This window comes from Sceloporus occidentalis, unplaced genomic scaffold (assembly GCF_023333645.1).
Source record: "Sceloporus occidentalis isolate IW3139 unplaced genomic scaffold, rSceOcc1.0.p SCAF_175, whole genome shotgun sequence".
NCBI lineage: Eukaryota > Metazoa > Chordata > Lepidosauria > Squamata > Phrynosomatidae > Sceloporus > Sceloporus occidentalis.
This window is the reverse complement of record NW_028317155.1, coordinates 1418416-1426283: the sequence shown is the minus strand read 5'-3', so window position 1 is coordinate 1426283 and position 7868 is coordinate 1418416.

Sequence of the window (7868 nt, the reverse complement as noted above, 5' to 3'; positions counted from 1 at the left end):
ATTTTATTCGATAAGATGCCTGTGAAGTTTTTTATTTTATAGGTCTACTATATTTCTTTTTATTTTTAAATATTGAGTGCTTGTTGTAGGAGTTTAAATAAAAAAAATAAAAAATAAAAATTGGAGAGAAAAAAATCGGTCACTAAAAAATGTCCTAATTCCATAAGTCATGGCTAAATATCATCAAGTGTTACCTTTACTGCAGTTTTTCTTCTGCCATTCTGATTAAAATGGTTGGCGCTCTGCTGGACTAGAGCTCCAACTCCAGAGGTTGTCTGTGCCTGGTTATGACTTATATTGTCCCTCTGTGGCTACATATCCAGCTTGGAGTCTGGTGCCCACCGGAAACTGCCACCATAGTGTGACAATTGGACAATCACTATGCAAGTAAAGGATACCTTTGCCGAAGAACTGATCTAATCTGGTGTATGATGAATTCTTACTGATGATATCGCTGTATGTTCTGTGCGTGGGGTAGAATTTAATTTTAAGATGTTTTTATAATAAAAAACAAAAAAGCCTCCTGTGTTTTTATTCTTTTATAGTGTGATTGTTTAAATCCTAATGTTGTTTTTTTTTTTTTTTTTTTTTTTTCTTGGGGGGGGGGTTTGGTGAAGGAAAAACTTTGATTTGGTTATATCGATATATTTCTATATTTGTACTCCTTTGCTTTTGGGTGGTTGCTTCCAATGACTGGATTCTGCTGAACAGTGTGTCTTAAAGTAGTTCTGTAGTAGCTGTATTTTAGGTGTGGGGGCCTCATTTTGAAATGTTTACATCCCTACGAATCCATGGAAAATGCATGTAGCGCTGTATCTCCTTCTCTATCATAAGAGAAGCACAGACTAAGGTTCAACAAGACCAAGGTACAGACCCAGAACAGGAACACCCAAGCATGTAACGCTCAAGCGGACAGGTACCGGGTAAGTCATGGTAAACTGTGCCGTGTGAAAGCAATGACAGAGCCCTAACACCTTACATTTTTTAAAGTACAATTTGTCGCAACCTTCTACTGTAACATTGTTGGCGTTGCTACCAGTTATGGATATAACTCATTTATTTGTTACAGGTAGGTACTGTTTCTTCTATTTAGCAGGCTTTTGCTCCCCTGTAGGCAGGTTATTTAATCAAAGTTTATTCATTTCTTATTTAGTGTGTGTATATATATTAGAGTAACCCTCTATAGGAAGAAATATTCTCACATTTTCAGTGATTTTGCTAATTGCAGTTTGTTGCATTGCTGCATAAAACTGCTTTGCTTTTGTTTGCTACAATAACAGTTGGTATATGCCAAGTTGATCTGCAATATTAGTTTCCCTTGTGAAGTTCTTATACATTAGTGAGATTATCAGCACAGTGAAAGTGTATTTCAGTTTTATCACCCATTTAATAATGGCAATAAAATATATTGTTGCATATTAAGCACATTACAGCCTCATTGTGTAATGGGAAAGGCCCCTAGCCTTGCTCTCCACAGTATGACTTCTCCTGGAGGAAATACACTGGCACGACTTCTACATTTGTTCTTCAGCCTTGGGACTTGTTCTTTGCCGTCCGCGTCCCACTCTTTGACTGGCACCATCTTTGTTCTCTTTTCCTGTTTCCTCCCAGAGATCTCGGCTGGATAATCCAGGCTGCTGGGGAGTGTGGTAATATAGTCTTTGTATTCCAGCGCCAAACCCCCTACAGAATTATGATATGATACGCTACCAAAAGAAACACTAACCTCTAGGGTCTATGCTTCACTTGTTGTTCCTTGATGTATTGTGGATGTTTCTCAAAGAAAGAAAGAAAGAGAAGTAAGTTGCCATGTGGCCTATTAATACTATAGAAGGCTGCCTTAGATTGCTTCCTCCTAGTGCTGTAGTGTCCTCTGGTGGCACTATCCTGGGCTAGTGCGAAGGGAGTGCCATGGATTCCTATAGTATTGTCCCAAAGACTTGGCCCAATCCAGAGGACTATCCATCGGGTGACAGGACCTCAAATGGTGTCAAACTGGAAATATCATTCCCCCCCCCCCCCCCCGTCTCCTATCAGGCACATCAACAAACGTATCGCCAAGCCATAAGGGGTTTGGCATTAGAGAGTTTTACACACAGGCTGGGGGATGGGATCGACTTAAATCACGTAAAGGGTCAATCAGAAAAAAAATACAAGGCATTTTTTTTTTTTTAAAGAAAATAAAATGAACATGACCTGGTTCACATATATTTAATATCTCACAACTGGTTTATCTTTCTACAAATGTAAAGAACCAACAAACCTAAAGCTTAACATTTGTTATTTCGCAGTTCGTCAATTAACTAGGGAGAAATATTGATCTTGCCACCTTACCTATGCTAAGAGGGCCCATTCCTGGCCCCTGTAACCTATGAGAAGGGCTGGCAATTGCTTAGTTGATATACAGTAATCACAACGCACTATTTAGTTAGTAGATCTCAAAATCCACATTTTCAAATGCAGTGTTTGGAATCAGCTCTGGAAAGAGTTCAAATCAGGAAGCTCCCCAGGTGTTTTAGAAATACCTTTCCCCTGATGCTTTCCCAGCTCCAGTTTAGCTTTGGCTAACACACCTTTATTTGCCCCCCCCCTTTGCAGCAGATGCATCCTATAAAATAGAATTGTCATACACAACCACTGTGTTTATTTTTATCATTTAATAAAATGCACTCTGAGTGAACAGAGAAGAAAAATCAAATTAATATTTGTTGTGATTACCCTTTCAAAACGGCATCAGTTCTTCTAGGTACACATACACACAATTTTTGGCAGGTAGGTTGTTCCAATCATCTTAGATACCTAACCAGAGTTCTTCTGTGGATTTAGGTGCCTCAGTAGCTTCTCTCACACTCTCTCTCACGGTAATCCCACACAGACTTGTTGAGAACAGGGCTCTATGAGGGCCATGCCATCACTTCTGACACTCATTGTGCTGCTTTATGCTGAAGATAGTTCTTAATGACTTTGGTTGTATTACATTACATTATATTTATTTATTTTGGTTCTATGTTTGGAGTCAATCAGATGTCTGCCTGATGGTATCGTATGATGGATAAGTATCTGCATCAGCACTTAACTCAATTTGCATTTTGTAAAATCATAAAAATAAACTCTATTTTGAAAGCACTCTAACTTTACAGTTATTTTTCCACACCTGCCTAAAATTGTTGTACTGTGTATACACACACACAATTTCACAAAAGTGCGTACACCCCTCACATTTTTGTAAATATTTTATTATATCTTTTCATGTGACAACACTGAAGAAATGACACTCTGCTACAATGTAAAGTAGTGAGTGTACAGCCTGTATAACAGTGTAAATTTGCCAGCCATTAATGTCTAAACCTTGGCAATAAAAGTGAGTACACCCCTAAGTGGAAATGTCCAACCCTCTTGGGCATGGAGTTCACCAGAGCTTCACAGGTTGCCACTGGAGTCCTCTTCCATGACCATATGACGGAGCTGGTGGAGACCTTGCGCTCCCCCACCTTCCGTTTGAGGATGCCCCACAGATGCTCGATAGTGTTTAGGTCTGGAGACATGCTTGGCCAGTCCATCAACTTTAACCTCAGCTTCTTTAGCAAGGCAGTGGTCGTCTTGGAGGTGTGTTTGGGGTCTTTATCATGTTGGAATACTGCCCTGCGGCCCAGTCTCTGAAGGGAGGGGATCACGCTCTGCTTTGGTACATGTTGTCATTCATGGCTCCTTCAATGAACCGTAGCTCCCCGGTGCTGGCAGCACTCATGCAGGCCCAGACCATGACACTCCCACCACCATGCTTGACTGTAGGCAAGACACACTTGTCTTTGTACTCCTCACCAGGTTGCTGCCACACAGGCTTGACACCATCTGAACCAAATAAGTTTATCTTGGTCTCATCAGACCACAGGACATGGTTCCAGTAATCCATGTCCTTAGTCTGCTTGTCTTCAGCAAACTGTTTGCGAGCTTTCTTGTGCATCATCTTTAGAAGAGGCTTCCTTCTGGGAAGCCATGCAGACCAATTTGATGCAGTGTGTTGTGTATGGTCTGAGCGCTGACAGGATGACCCCCACGCCTTTAACCTCTGCAGCAATACGTCTATTTCCCAAAGACAACCTCTGGATATGACGCTGAGCACGTGCACTCAACTTCTTTGGTTGACCATGGCAAGGCGTGTTCTGAGTGGAACCTGTCCTGTGAAACCGCTGTATGGTCTTGCCCACCGTGCTGCAGCTCAGTTTCAGGGTCTTTGCTATCTTCTTATAGCCTAGGCCCATCTTTATGTCGAGAGAGTTCTTTGCCATGAGGTGCCATGTTGAACTTCCAGTAACCAGTGTGAGAGCAATAACACCAAATTTAACACACCTGCTCAAAATTCACACCTGAGACCTTGTCACACTTACGAGTCACATGACACCGGGGAGGGGAAATGGCTAATTGGGCACAATTTGGACATTTCCACTTAGGGGTGTACTCACTTTTGTTGCCAAGGTTTAGACATTAATGGATGTGTGTTGAGTTATTTTAAGGGAGCAGCAAATTTACAGTTATTTTACATTGCAGCAGAGTGTCATTTCTTCAGTGTTGTCACATGAAAAGATATCATAAAATATTTACAAAAATGTGAGGGGTGTGATCACTTTTGTGTGTGTATATATATATATATACACATACACATACACACATACACATACACATACACATACACACATACACATACACATACACATACACATACACACATACACACACAAGCTAAAAAGTAACTCAAGTTGGAAGATGGTATGGTGTTTTGTCTGGTGGAGGACTTAAGGCCGGTCATGTATTTCCTGAGGTTGATTACATTGTGTAGGGAGGGTGCGGTGTGTGGCACTGACAGCTCCGTCCGTCCGCCTGGCGGCCATGACACGAGGCAGGAAGCCCAGTAACTGCGTGACACCTCTCCAGTAATTATAACCCTATGCTGCACACTTAAAACCAGCAACATATAGTGTGTCCCAACCCATAATGTACCTCTATATCTCGTGTTTCATTTCAACTGTGAATTTGCACATTACTCGGTCTTCAGGCTGTCTCAAGGTTTATAAAATAATCGATATTGCAGACAATAATTTTGAGTTTTATAAGAAAGCCACTGTTATCCATTTTGTTGATTTTCAGCATAGTAGATGGAGTGTTCTTTTAAGCCAAGCTGATGGTAATTTTCATTTTTTTTTTTAAAAAGGCATTTGTGTCAGGTTTTTCCCCTCCTTGTTAGAGAAGCAGTGCGTTGGGAAAGCAATCGGCATTGCACTTATAATGACTGCTTGTTTGCTTTCCTACCAGCAGCCTGCTGGAATTTGCACACATTCACGCAAACCCAATGTATTCTTCCTGGAAGTAGTTGGTGCTTCTCGGTGCCATCAGCCATCCAACCTGCTGGACATGCTAATGTACCGGATCATAGAAGGGGTACGGCCTAGCAGAAGGTTTCTATGACATTATTGTGACAGCTATTCTTAGCTACTAGATCAGTAAATATCTACATATAAAAGTTTATTATATCCCCATGTTCAATCACAAATCTTACATCACATACCATTGCTGTGCGGGCTTTAATGACATCTTGTATATGTGCCGTATCCAAAACACACACACACACACACAAATAAATAAACCGTTACAAGCTGCCTCATAAGCATTCTTTTATTTTTACTGACGAGTAATGGGAGATGGGAGAGCCTTTCAGCAGAGATAATTCGAGATGTACTTACTGGTCTAAGCTTGGATTTATGACAAAGGACAGCAATTTAAACATGCATGAGCTGTGCATAAGGCTATTCTGAATATAAGGACTAAGTAAGGGTTCATGTTTTTACAGCAATAGGAAATGGGGAGACATATTCTAAAATGGTAGAGCCAAATATACTAGCAATTTACATTTACTGCTGACAAGTAGGGGAAAGCATGTACTCCTCAACAGGAACGCGCTCTCATTTGTGGTGAGTGCTTGTGGGGCTGACAGTATGTCTTTTGCTTTTGAATAAGCACACAAGTGCGGAATGCGTCAAGCACTGCTCCTGTTTGGTCCCTCTCTATTCTCTGTGTTTGTTAACGTCTAAGGACATAAATAAAGCTTGTTTTGACTTTACTTGGATGTGCTTTGCTGACGTTTTTTTCTTTCTTGAGCGTTGGTGTGAATGAGCACCACGTTGGCAGCAGTTGCTTGCAGCAACAAACAATTTCAAGCAGGTTTTTGTGGTGCACTTTAAAGGTCTGAACATCACAATAAATCTGCTTTTATCACTGGCGAACTAATAAAAAAAATCACTTTGGTTCACTCATTCTTGCTTAAGCATCCTTTGTTCTAAACTTCACAAGAATTGTAATATTACAGTTGCAGTGGTGAAAGAGTTAATGATTATTTCAGTGTGTGAGCATTCAGTGTTGTCATTCCATCCCACTAAACTAATAAAATCTCCTAACACTCTCTGCTTGCCTCCTGTAATCATGAAAAGCAGGAAGTCGAGCTATATGTGAGGAAATAGCAGGCCTGCCTTTGCCCTTCTCTAAAATTGGGAGGAGAAAACAAAGCAAGGATTGGTGTTTGTCACCCTGTGCCTACATGTTATTATGGTGGCATTAAGTCATAAATAGAACATGATTTGCTTACAGCTCCAGATTTCCGGAATCTTCCATTCATGAAAAACGGACATTCTCGCCGAAAGGTGTGACTGGCAACTACTGCCATCTTAATGATATTTATTATTATTATTATTATTATTTATTGTTTTATATAGCGCCATCAGATTCCCTGCTCAAATAAGCTAACAATCTAGATATTTACATTCTTATGATTTGTCCCCCCAATAGGACTAGTTGATTAAAGCTGATTTCACAAAAGTCTAGCAGAACAGGGTACAATGGCCAATTTGTTAATTAAATTTATTTCTAAACCACATACAGCCACTATGTAGTGTAACGAGAAATCCAGTCAACATTTACACGATGATTGGTCCTTGTATGTTTTTTTTTAAATGTAAATGTGTGTTTTGCAGGACTGAATCTACCTGAAGGAGACACCTGAGGTCCTAAAGGCTTGTATAACATCTTTTTCTATGATGGCCTAATAAAAGGTATTATCTTGGACTAAAGTCTCCTTTACATACTACTGGATAGTACACATTGAGCATAGTTTTTCTGGGTTACATGGATGGGCAAATGTTGTTCACCTTCCATAGACAATAGTCATGTGCTAACTCCCATAGCTGCTGGGACCATTATAGGGAAAATGGTAACTCTATGGTGCGGCATTCCAGGAACTAAACATGGTGTTTCTAAGTAAAATATTGCACATTCCGTTCAGTTCTAAGACAAACCAAGCATAATTTGACCTATAGATCCCTAAAATAATCTGCGTACAGCTAGCTCTTTCAACTATGCCTACTGCGGAACATCATTATATAGAACAGGACATGTTGTGAGACAGTGATGAGACTTCTGGTGTATCTCTAGATTGTAAGCGTGTTATGTCCTGTTTACCCATTGTACAGCGCTGCGTAATATGATGGTGCTGCATAAACCAATAAATTAGAATAATGTGCATCCTGGGGTTTATCTGGTTAGTCCAGAGGGGACTTTAGTTCCTGATTAAGTTAAGGGTAATTTGTAGAGAACTCTAATAATGGGGAGGGGTACTTGCTACCGTTGAAATTGGTTGTAGAATTTGTAGTCACCTGTTTGGAAAAAATCCAGACCCACCACTGGCGTAGATCTACTGTGGCGTAGCTCTCAAGAGGACTTGGGACCCTGGGAATATAATGCTTTGACTGTGACCTCAGACAGCATTGTCTTATGTAACAAGGGAGTTGCAAGAAGATCCTGTGTCACTTGCTCTTGAAGAG